The 12442-nt window shown below is 42.8% G+C and overlaps 1 long non-coding RNA gene across 1 annotated transcript; it reads right to left on the reverse strand.

Moving 5' to 3' along the window:
• Positions 1-3398: 3398 nt before the first annotated feature.
• LOC310767293 lies at positions 3399-7590 on the reverse strand. Its single transcript, XR_014550848.1, has 2 exons — positions 7224-7590; positions 3399-3569 (listed from the first exon to the last, which is right to left on the reverse strand). It is a non-coding gene; the product is annotated as an uncharacterized lncRNA (long non-coding RNA).
• Between the last annotated feature and the right edge of the window lie 4852 nt (positions 7591-12442).

Genomic DNA, 12442 nt, shown 5'->3' on the forward strand with positions numbered 1-12442 from the left:
TGTACAAGTGTTATTGCATAGGACCTGAGATTTGGGGAGCTCTCCTTTGTACTGAATTAAACCCGTTTCCTTTTACAGTAGGATTTGCATGAATATCAAGAAAATCAACTACTTGAGCAGGGAAATTCCTATACAGTGGTACCTCATGTTGCGTAACCTCTAGGTTACAGAATCTTTGGGTTATGGCCGCAGCAAACCCGGAAGTGTATACTTCCAGGTTTCACCGCTTGCGCATGCGCAGAAGTGTTCTATCGCACGTGTGTGTGCAGAAGCGGCGCCTCTAGTTGCGGATTTTTCGGCGTGTGCATGGTGCCCCAAAACGAATTAAATCCGTAACCAGAGGTACCACTGTATCCTATGCCAATTCCAATGTAAAGCTTATGTATCTCCATCTCTAAGAGTAGTTACTCATTCAAGGAGTGAGAGGCAAATAACCCCGTCTCTCTCTCTCAAACGCCTCTCACTCTTTGAAAGAGTAACTAAGATAGGTTGCCCAATGACCTCCTTCTTCCTCCAAGAAAAACTCTGTGTATAGAACACTCTGCAGAAGAAAGAAAGGGAATACACAGTTGACCATACCACCAGGCTCTGCAGACATCAATCCACACTAGGTCACATATACAGCTCAACATAAATATGTCAAGCCCCCAGATGAGAAATAGAGCAAAACTATTGGGGGCAGGCATTCCACCCCATCTCTCACCTGGGGCGTTCACAGTACCTTCCCTGCCCCACCTCATACCCAAGGTTTAGAAATTCTCTGGCACACCACAGTCTCTAACACTGGACACCCTAGAAACATTAAATGAATATTTCCCAAACTTGGGTCTCCAGCTGCTTTTGGACTACAGTTCCCATCATCCCTGACCACTGGTCGTGCTAGCTTGGGATGATGGGAGTTGTAGTCCAAGAGCAGCTGAAGACCCAAGTTTGGGAAACACTGCATTAAACCTATGTCTGTCATACCTGCATACACACATGCAAATACATGCTACATACAATAAACACACTCATGTAATGCCCACAGGTAGGGGGAGGAAACCATGGTAGAATGGTCTTCTTTCCCCAACCCTGAAGTGACAATCCCAAAAGGATGATACCTTTCAGGGCTGTTCTCACCAAATGGTAGCCTGCCACATTGCATCTGCTTCTGCTTTTATGGTTCTTGAGCCAGGAGATGTAAATTGGCTGCAGGTGAAGACATCTCTAGGGCTGCTTCTCTCAACTGCTGGGCTGGCTTGATTGATGGTGAGAGGCTTGCCTGTTGGTATGGGCAACTAGAAGCAGGTGCAAGCCTAGCAGGAGGGAGGCGTTAGATGTAGATGCTTAGAGATGTTGAGGGCTCTCCACCTTACTTCCCCCCTCTCTCCTGTTCACCTCTCTGCCCCAAGCCGTAGAATGACTGGAATCAATTTATTGGCTGTCAGGAGAGTTCTTTTACTTACATTGCAGTCCTTGAGAATGAGCAATATTTGATTTTTTTTTAATATTACAGTATAAGTAATGATTTCCTGCTGGGATCATTGCTTTTTGGGATTTCAATACTGTTATCTTTTTTATTAAGACAATACAGAAAGAAGTCTCTGTCATTTTAAGGAGCTTCAACTGCCCATTTCCCCCTTAATAACCCAAGTATTAAGAATCAGCAGTTTTGCTTAGTGCAATGAACAGGAAGAGATTAGGAATGTCTCTACAGAGAACATAGCAACAGACCAGTTATTGAAGCCTGAAATAGAAAGAGCATGTTAACTATGCTGAATCCAAAAGCAGTTTCATGTTTTGTTTTTATTTAAAAAAAATATTTATTTCCCCAAAGTGGAAGCTGTTAGTATTTGCAGGGTTGTGCAGAAATAACGCAGGCTCTCCATAGGTTGAGTGTGTGTGTGTGTGTGTGTGTGTGTGTGTACACCAGGGCTGATTTTACAAAACAAATACTGATTGAATGGTGACAACATAGATAGATAGATAGATAGATAGATAGATAGATAGATGATAGATAGCTTTATTGTCATTGTCCCATACAGAACAATGAAATTGAAAAACTACATAAAACATTCAAAAACCTCTAAAAACTCTGAAACCCCATTTTAAAATACACTATACTATACTATACTATACTATACTATACTATACTATACTATACTATAAAATACACTATACTATAAAATACACTATACTATAGAGACCCCTTATGCTGCGTTTAGAAGCAGAATTGCATTTGCGTAGAAACTGTTTCTCAGGCAGCTAGTCCTGGCCTTTATAACCCTATACCTTCTTCCAGAAGGCAGAAGCTGAAAGAGATCACTATCCTGCGCTATCTCTGCTGCTTTCTTATGGCACCTGGCAACATAGATTTGATCTAAGGTGGGAAGTGTGCACCCAATTATTCTCTCTGCAGTCTTTACAACCCTGGACAGCATTGTTTTTTCCCTGGCCGTGCAGCTCCCAAACCATACACACAGCTAGGTATATTCTACTCCCCACTCACTCTTTGCCTCAAGTTCAGTTCTCCATTCATTTACCAACTTCTCAGGTCTACTGGCTTTACACAACTAAATTGATCCTATAGCCTATGGCATAATTATGTTACAGGAGAAAGCTTCTAGGTAACTATAATCCAAATACTGAATGAAAGGAAAGTGACTGCCTCACTCATGGCTTATATTAGAGTTCATGACTGCCTAGGAGGACCAAGAGAGCTGGTTTTTGGAAGACATCAGATGTTGGCTTGATGGACAACTGTTAAGAATGACGGAAGCTTGTTGCTATGTTCTTGTTTTCAAAGGCACTGTTTGTAATTCCAGGGAGCAAACAGCAGAGAACTATCCTTGCACGAAAGAGATAAACTATAAAACGTTTTTAATAAATACAGAAAGGTGATCAAATTCTCAGATGGGGTGGCCGTAATAAGTTAAAGATAACATTTAATTAATGAATGAAAAATATTTTTATCTCGGTCTTGCTGAAGCTTGAGACATTTAGACATCCATACACTGTAGCATTCCTCAGCTGCACAAAGTCTGCTTGCAGAGCTGCATGTGTGCAAATTTCTTACCTTTGCTTCTCCCTTGCAGACAAGTCTCTTCATGTGCAAGAGGGATTTTTGTCTGGATCGCAATAGGGGAGGGGTTTAATTCCGTCTTCACACCTGCACATGAAATTGAACAGCCCATTTAAATTCATGTGTAGTTTGGCCCAAAGTACATACCTTGCTGGAACTGAATTATCTGGTCCTTCAACCATCCTTGAATATTTCAGATATATAAGTTTCTAACTGAAGATACTTCACTTTTTGAAAGGAATCAGGCTAACTAAATGCATGAATAGAAAAGAAAACCAGATAATTCTAGTATACAAAAAATAAAGGAGGAGGATAAAAAGCCCAGACTTCTAAGCAATCTTGTGAACGCTACTAATAATGCATTTTTAATACACAGAGAAATGAGTAGAGAAGTCAAAATAGCCCCTCGGGCTATTAAAAACAAATCTCAGTGCCTTTTTATCATACATACTGTAGGATTATTGAATGCTTGTAATTAAAGCTGTCTTCATGTTTTCAGTTTTATCACCTAAAAGCCAAACAAACAAAAGGAGTCTGCATTACCATCAACTTAACCGAAGACCAAATGTTAAATCCCATTTGAGCCTTTCTGATAATAGATATTTTCGTAACCCATATTTAAGCAGGCATGCAGTTGAGCTTTTATGGATGATGTTTAAAGTTTAATGCACAAAACACACAGCTTCTCGTTGCTACAATAATTTAGACATTAGCAAGATCTACACTTGTCAGATTGCTTGGGTAATTTTATGCTGGTGGAATTGTTTCGGAAATGTCAGTGGAGAAAATGGGAGCGTGGCATTGTGTCCAAAATGTATTTTGGGATGTGAAGAATTAGGTGATAAAAGCTGTTGGACTTATAATACCCTGTTCTGTATACCACAGGAACAATTGGGCTTGTGATGTGTGTGAAGTCATCATTATAAAGTATCACATCTTTTTTTGGGGGGGGGGAAACAAACTTTTATAATTGTTTGGCATTCTGCAGAAATGCATTATTCTCAGTAATAATGTTGAAAAGACTAAACACATAATTGAACTGCAATGAATTGGCAACTCTTATGGCAACTCAACTGGTTTTCCCAGTAGTGATGTATGGAAGTGAGAGCTGGACCATAAAGAAGGCTGATCGCCGAAGAATTGATGCTTTTGAATTATGGTGCTGGAGTAGACTCTTGAGAGTCCCATGGACTGCAAGAAGATCAGACCTCTCCATTCTGAAGGAAATCAGCCCTGAGTGCTCACTGGAAGGACAGATCCTGAAGCTGAGGCTCCAATACTTAGGCCACCTCATGAGAAGAGAAGACTCCCTGGAAAAGACCCTGATGTTGGGAAATATTGAGGGCACAAGGAGAAGAGGACAAGATGGTTGGATAGTGTTCTCGAAGCTACCAGCATGAGTTTGATCAAACTGCGGGAGGCAGTGGAAGACAGGAGTGCTTGGCGTGCTCTGGTCCATGGGGTCAGACACGACTAAACGACTAAACAACAACAACATGTGGGTTACACGAGGGACATCCTATAGCAAGTTCCACTGCAATGAGCAGCTTTGAATGCAGTGGATGTTTGGCTCAGCCAGCATTAAGCCCCCAGCCAAATATACGCTTGTTGGTGGCAAGGAGAAATGTAGGTACAAAAAGGAGAACTCCTGGATGCCAAAATAGAAGATGGGGCAAATACTCTTTGGTGGGAGAACCACAACAGAGATATAAAATCACAAAATATTCAGCAAAGCAAAGCATGGAAATAGAGGCTGTTAAACCTTTAAAATATGTCCTTGTGAGTTCTAAAACGTCCCTCTTCAGTTAGCATAGGAAAAAAATACATCACATATTTGGTAAGTTAAAAAATGGTTTACTTATAAACTCTCCAAAGGTCAGTTTCAGGTGCTTTCCTATAAAGCATTCAGAAAATGTTGCACAGGCAGTAAAACTTGGCTTAGTTCCAAACTTCCTAAATAAGATTGGCTTGTTAGAGTCATGCAGTCGGAACTTGGAGCAACCAACTCAGACCTCTTGACTCGCTGAGCTTCTCTGATAGACTGAGATACAACAATAGGCTTGATTACCTTCCTCCTAAGGTGAGGGGGAGTGACCTAGCTAAGCCTAGCAGGACGGCTTACTCTATGGCATTAACCCCTTCCTGAAGTAATTAGACTTAAGCATGTTGGTTATGTGAGGCTAGTTATCCCCCAACACTAACATAACTTGTTCACTCTGGCTCAGCCAGGGCTCAGTTGCTGAAGCTGGTTTAAGTCAAAATGGAAGTTATACTCAGAACAGAGCACGTTCGGCTTCCGAAAAAATTTCCAAAACCAGAACACTCATTTCCGGGTTTGAAGTGTTCAGGTTCCAAGTAGTTCGAGAACTAAGCTGTTCGAAAACTGAGGTACCACTGTATTTATTTTTCCCAGTTTAAACTGTATTTATTTTTCCCCCGGTGGTGATTTTCTTGAGTTAAAATGAGAGTACCCCAAACATTTTTTTAGAAAAAAAAGCGCTGAGTTATACCATAAAATTATATATCAATTGAAAGATAATTTAATGAAGAATGTAATGAAGGATTATTTATTCTGACAGCAGTCATAAAGAAGAAACGTGAAACACACAGAAAAAATGAGATATATAGGTTAAATTGCCATGTTGGCACTTTGTGATAAATAAGTGGGTTTTGGGTTGCAGTTTGCACACTTGGTCTCTAAAAGGTTTGCCACCACTGCCCTAAATCCACCTCTGGAGTATTCTCCAGTGAATATTGTAGACTTAAATTTTGTGTCGATATGCAAAGAATCACACTGGTATTTATTGTTTTAAACTGCTCTTGGCTCCCTTTATAAGCCATGTGATACAACTTCCTTTGAAGTGCATGATGCGAGAGACTGCATATTTGTAAGTTTGCCTCATGTCAAAAATCTCCATGCCCATGTTTTCAGTAACTAGAATATGAGGCAGAGGGGACACTCACACACTTTTCAATAATGTGGCCCTGCATTTATAATCTAAAATTGCACAATCACAATATCTAAGTGTCATGCAGGGGTGGGCAAACACGCCAAGTTCAACTTCTCTCTGTTCCTCCATCTTAAATCTAGTTCTTCACATTTCAATATTTAAAAAGTCCTCATGATAAACACATTTTGAGGTGCAACTTCCTCTAATGTACACACTGCTGCATTTATATGCACACTTTACCACAGTATATGCATTTTTTTACTTGGCTGGAAAACTGCCCTTCAAGCAATGGGAGAATTGTGGATTTTGAAGGGTGGATGTGTTTGGAGTTGCATATTGTGAACTGAATCAAACTGCTCCACCCCTAGGACTTATATCTGCATTTTGCATTTGCTCTCAGAATGGGTCTTTACCATGAATATCTTTGTTCTTAGGGTTTCAGTTTTGTTTCAAATATATTTCATGCCTTTGTGTTCTGTTTTAAATAATCCTATGTGTAATTTGCCTTGATATGGTTCTTTGGAAGGCAATTAATAAACCAATATTGATAATCATAATAATACATCTGGGATGAGGCTGGCTTGAAGTCCAGTTTGTCTTTGTTTATAAATCAAGCACTGGGTTCAAGTGTACATATTTGAGCTTAACTGTTTTTCTTTTATATTCCAGACATGAAAACACTTTCTGGAATCTGAAATGGATTTTCCTGTGTGCTACAATTAGTTCCGGCACATGTATTATGACTTCAGGAGATGGATTTTTCTTGCTGCCTTTTGATGAACAGCACATTATTGAGAAACTAAACAAAGTAATAAATTACATTTAGCTGGTACAGTTTTTTCTCCAGCAAAAATACATTATTTATCTCCATTTAAGAATGTTTTAAAATACAAATGAGTTTCTAAATCTTGTTTAATTACTTCTGTTTTGCAAAGAGGCCCTTCTAAAGAGAACAGCTTATTGCAAAATAGAAGTTAAAAAAACACACTTTTAAGTTCATTGATTTTTTCAATACGTGCTGCATTTAGTGTTATCTGTACATGCTAAATTAATAAATGCCTGTCCATTCATGTTCCCTAAAGAAAAATGGTGACATTTATATGAACTTAATAAATGCATTAATTTTGTAATCATGGGGGCCTTGCATATTGTTAAAAGGTTTTGCTTTCCAGAATATGCTGTCCCTAACCATACATTGAAAAGATTCATACCTACTCCCTGGCTATGCTTTGAACACAGTCTGAGGACGTATTAGTACCACTCTGCTCTGCCTTGGTCAGACCACACCTGGAATACTGTGTCCAGTTCTAGGCGCCACAAGTTAAGGAGGACATTGACAAGTTGGAATGTGTGCAGAGGAGGGCAACCAAAATGATCAAGGTCCTGGAAACCAAGCCTTATGAGGAATGGTTGAAGGAGTTGGGCAAGTTTAGCCTGGGGAAAAAGACTGAGAAGAGATATAATAGTCCTTTATATATTTGAAGAAGGCTATCTCACGGATGATGGAGCAAGCTTGCTTTCTCCTGCTCTGGAGGGTAGGACTCGGACCCATGGCTTCAAGCTACAAGAAAGGAGATTCCGATACTTACCTGGGGGGGGTGTCACCTTGATCACGAAGGAGGTTTTCCCAGAGTGAGGCTCCTCCATTGCACTGCGGGTGTGGTGACCCCTGCAATTTCCCCAAATGCGGGAACTGCGTTTGCAATTTTCCTCTGATAACTGGTATGCAAAAATAAAAACAGAAATAAAAGTACTAGAAAAAATATAGCTTGTTATGTTTTCTGTGATTATAAAATAAAATAAAGGAGATTGCGACTAAATGTCAGGAAGAACTTTCTGACAGTAAGAGCTGTTTTAAGTGGAGCAGTCTCCCTTGGGAGGTTGTGGACTCTCCTTCCTTGGAGGTTTTCAAGCAGAGGCTGGATGGCCATCGGTCATGGATGCTTCAGCTGAGATCCCATCATTGCAGAGGGCTGATCCTCGAAGTCCCTTCCAGCTCTACTGTTATGTACTGAAGTTCTCACCCTGGGCCAGCAGGGGGATACTGTAGATAGTTATGCAAATAAGGGATCGAAAGTGACGTTCAGTGATTGGATAGTTTTAGAAAATTGTTGTAGTTACGTTGTACTGGAGCTCTATATAAGCAGGCTGACTGAACCCTTCAGTTCAGTTCTATTGTGGCCTGTGAATAAACAAGAGCTGTTTGAAGAATCGCTGTGTCGTCTGATATGTTCACCCACATCTACAATTCTATGATTCTAGAAGCAGGCCCTTGTGAGCAAACTGGCCTGCATTATCCCTGCAATGTATATAGCAATCTTGGTAAAGAGCAGGAATGGGGAACTTTCATACCCAGGGCCAAATGCACCCCCACAATCCTCTCTGGCTGGCCCCTAGGACTCTCCGCAAGCCTCTCTTACTGGCCCTTCTTTGTTCTCCCCTTGTGTATTTTGGGCCAGCTGCAATGTATCCGTGAACCGTGACAATACTTCTTGCTTGCTGGATGGAGAGTTCTTGGTGAGTGTGCACAGAAACTAGCCTACCGTACAAAAGCCAAGTTTTACTTTATCTGCTCCCTTTTGCCTCTGGCCCTGACACCTCTGGCCTGTGGCTTCTGGAAAGCTGCCCAGAAAAAATAAATGTGGACCTCCGGTTGGAAGAACTTCCCCGCTATTGGTGCAGAAGGACCAGTAATGAGGGCAAGTGACATTGCGTTTCTTTTTTGCTTGCTTGCTTGCTTCTCCTCCCGGTGAATTGTAACAATTAATAATTAAGGGTTTCCTGGGACAGAAGTCTGGCATGAGCTGTTGTGTTTATATATGCCGTGATGCCTTGTGCTTGCTATGGTGCTAGGAAGGCTGGCAGAATCAGCCTGTACAGTGGTACCTCAGGTTAAGTACTTAATTCATTCCGGAGGTCCATACTTAACCTGAAACTGTTCTTAACCTGAAGCACCACTTTAGCTAATGTGGCCTCCTGCTGCCGCTGCACCGCCGGAGCCCAATTTCTGTTCTCATCCTGAAGCAAAGTTCTTAACCTGAAGCACTATTTCTGGGTTAGCGGAGTCTGTAACCTGAAGCGTATGTAACCTGAAGCATATGTAACCTGAGGTACCACTGTATTGGAGATTCTGTATGAGTGAGGTGCACATATGTGAGTGGAGATGTAGCAACTTCAAATAAGGTCATTTGAGCCGGGGGGGGGGGTTTGCAACACCTTGAAATCATACCCTCCAACATGCCTCAGATGAAAATAGGGACATGCCTCATGCCCCCTGCCAACTGACCCTCCTTGACCCCCCATTTTTTGTCCCGTCCCCCCGCAGAGTATTTCCACTGTTACCGCACCAATGGGACAGAGCACCTACTCCCTCCGCAATTCTGAGAAAACCCCTGGTGGCGATCACACAGGGTCCCCGGACGTTTCACTGTCTATTGATCCCTGTGCCACCACTTTATTTCTCGCTGCCACCACCCAGGCCCCACCTGGTACAATGCTGAGTCCAGTCAGGGTTAAATTGGAACATAAACTTCTGTTTATTTATTGCAGTTCAACAAGCGTGTGGTTTCATAAACGGTATCGGTAAATTACATTCATGGGGTGCCTATCCAGACCTATAACTTCCGCTACCTGCTCTCCCTCACTAAACCACCTCTCAGTATTTACTTGTCTTCCTAGCCCCTAACTGTTCCAGACTCAGCTTATTTCGCTACACTAACTCAACCTCCCCACAGACTATCCCAATTCACTCCCACTCCAACCAACCACCCAACTCCCAACCAACTCCTTTCTTTGCCCCTCCCAGAGCTGGTTTTATAGTCCCACTGAATCCACCCCCCGGGTCCTGATTGGGTAACCTGTTTAACTATTTCACCTCCAGCATTCTCATATGCTAATGTCACACCCCTTAATCCTGATCTTATTTTTTTCTTTGGTAGATTTACAAATTTAGAAACCTACCTACAAATAAATTTTAGAAAGGGGCAAGATTTGACACAGATGCACAAACCATTTTTTAAAAAAATCAAGACTCCTTCTTTCTTCCCACGGCTCTGCCCTCTGCCTGCACTTCAGAGCTGCTGCATCATGTGGGGCTGGGCATCTGTGGCCGGCTGCAGTGGGCATGGAGAGGCAATGGAGAAGCAACGGGATGCCTCAGCTCAGGACAAGCAGTAACTCCTTGTCCTCCCTGAGTTTGGCGAAGCTGGCAGGGGAAATAGGGACATTCCAAGATCAAATCAGAAGCCAGGATGGCCTTGGTCCTGTGTACCTGAAGGAGCGTCTCCACCCCCATCATCCAGCCCGGACACTGAGGCCAAGCTCCGAGGGCCTTCTGGCAGTTCCCTCACTGTGAGAAGTGAGGTTACAGGGAACCAGGCAGAGGGCCTTCTTGGTATTGGCGCCTGCCCTGTGGAACGCCCTCCCAGCAGATGTCAAGGCAATACTTTTAAAAGACAACTGAAGGTGGCCTTGTTTAGGGAAGTTTTTAATGTCTGACACTGTATTGTTTTTAATATTCGGTTGGAAGCCGCCCAGAGTGGCTGGGGAAACCCAGGCAGATGGGCGGGGTATAAATAAATTATTATTATTATTATTATTATTATTATTATTATTATTATTAATCATTCCAGGACTGTCTCAGTAAAATAGGTAAAGGTAAAGGGACCCCTGATCATTAGGTCCAGTTGTGGCTGACTCTGGGGTTGCGGCGCTCATCTCGCTTTATTGGCCAGCATGACTAAGCCGTTTCTGGCGAACCAGAGCAGCGCACGGTACCTATTTATCTACTTGCACTTTGACGTGCTTTCAAACTGCTAGGTTGGCAGGAGCTGGGACCGAGCAATGGGAGCTCACCTTGTTGCGGGTATTCGAACCGCCGACCTTCTGATTGGCAAGTCCTAGGTTCTGTGGTTTAACCCACAGCGCCACCCGTGTCCCTCCTCAGGAAAATAGAGACACTTTATTGGAGGGTATGTGTTATGTGCAGCAATGCAAGGCAGTTTCAGTGAAAGCAAGGGGCTAACACTGAATAACTTTTCATCACATATCTAGAAAGCAGCCTGGCCAGTCGTCGTGCTGCCTGGATACTTGTTTTACATTCTGAGCAAGAAAACTAGTTCCTGGCGACACTGTGCTCAGTTTGTTTTATCGCCGGGCATTACCAGCTGAACAAATTCAAATTCCAAACTCGACGGTTACAAACTTTGACAATGTCTCTATCCTGAAATCGCTGCTGCTGAAATGTGCACATTCATGCTTAATTGGTTTCATCATTGCTTTCCTTTTGCTGTTGGATCTTAGCAGAGGAGGCCGAAGCCAACCGCAGTCTGCTTTGCTGAAGATCAGATACGAGCCACTTCTCCAGTGGATGGGGAATTGCAGATGGGTTTTTCACAAACATCTCAGGAAAAGGAAAGCAAACATGTCACATTATATTTATGAAACTCTGATATCCCAAAGTGAAAGCTGCCGTTTCTTGCTATTGTCACACAGCAAGCGCTGCCTCTTATGAGGCCTGTTTGAGATTTGAAAGATGCTTTGTATCATTAATAAGCTATGCATCATTCCCAGATGGAAAAGCTACTGCTTTGATGGCCAGACTCACAGGTGAATACACTGTCAATAACCAAATATGCTGAGGAACTCAAACTCTTCCAAGAAGTCAGCCATAGTTTACATAGTGAGAGCTGAGTGCAGTGCGAGGACCAAAGGTTGCCAAACTACCCCAGAAGGAGCACAATGTATCTACCACCAGACGTACTACCCTTCTCCTAACACCCCAGACACTCTCAGCTCTCACCTGTGGCTCCTAGAAGCTGTCAGCATGTGACAGCAGCAACACCTTGGGAATGGCTTCAACTGGCCGGCTAAACCAGGTGAGGGTAGCTGATGGGTCTCAGTGAGTTAGGGCCTTCTCCTGCAAGAGAAGACAGGCTCTGGAAAATTGATCGGATGAGACCAATACAGTGGTACCTGGGCTTAAGAACTTAATTCGTTCCAGACGTCCATTCTTAACCTGAAACTGCTCTTAACCTGAGGAACCACTTTAGCTAATGGGGCCTCCCACTGCTGCTGTGCCACCGCTGCACAATTTCTGTTCTCATCCTGAAGCAAAGTTCTTAACCCAAGGTACTATTTCTGGGTTAGCGGAGTCTGTAACCTGAAGTGTCTGTAACCTGAGGTACCACTGTAGTGGGTCTAATGGACAAGAAGGTGGTTTCTGCACATGCTGTAGAGGGGGCAGATGGGGCTCATCCACCTGGGAAGGCAACCCATCTAGGAGAAGGATCCTAAACGTCCGCTGCCTTGTAAGATACCTTTGGGAGAAGAAAAGGTTAAGGAGTAAACCCTACACAAATCTGGAGTGGAGTCCCAAAGATGGCTGGATGGCACCTTGCATGGCTCCTTCTGGCAAGTCTTGCAGCCAAGC

Source organism: Podarcis filfolensis, assembly GCF_964270895.1.
Source record: "Podarcis filfolensis genome assembly, chromosome: 7".
NCBI lineage: Eukaryota > Metazoa > Chordata > Lepidosauria > Squamata > Lacertidae > Podarcis > Podarcis filfolensis.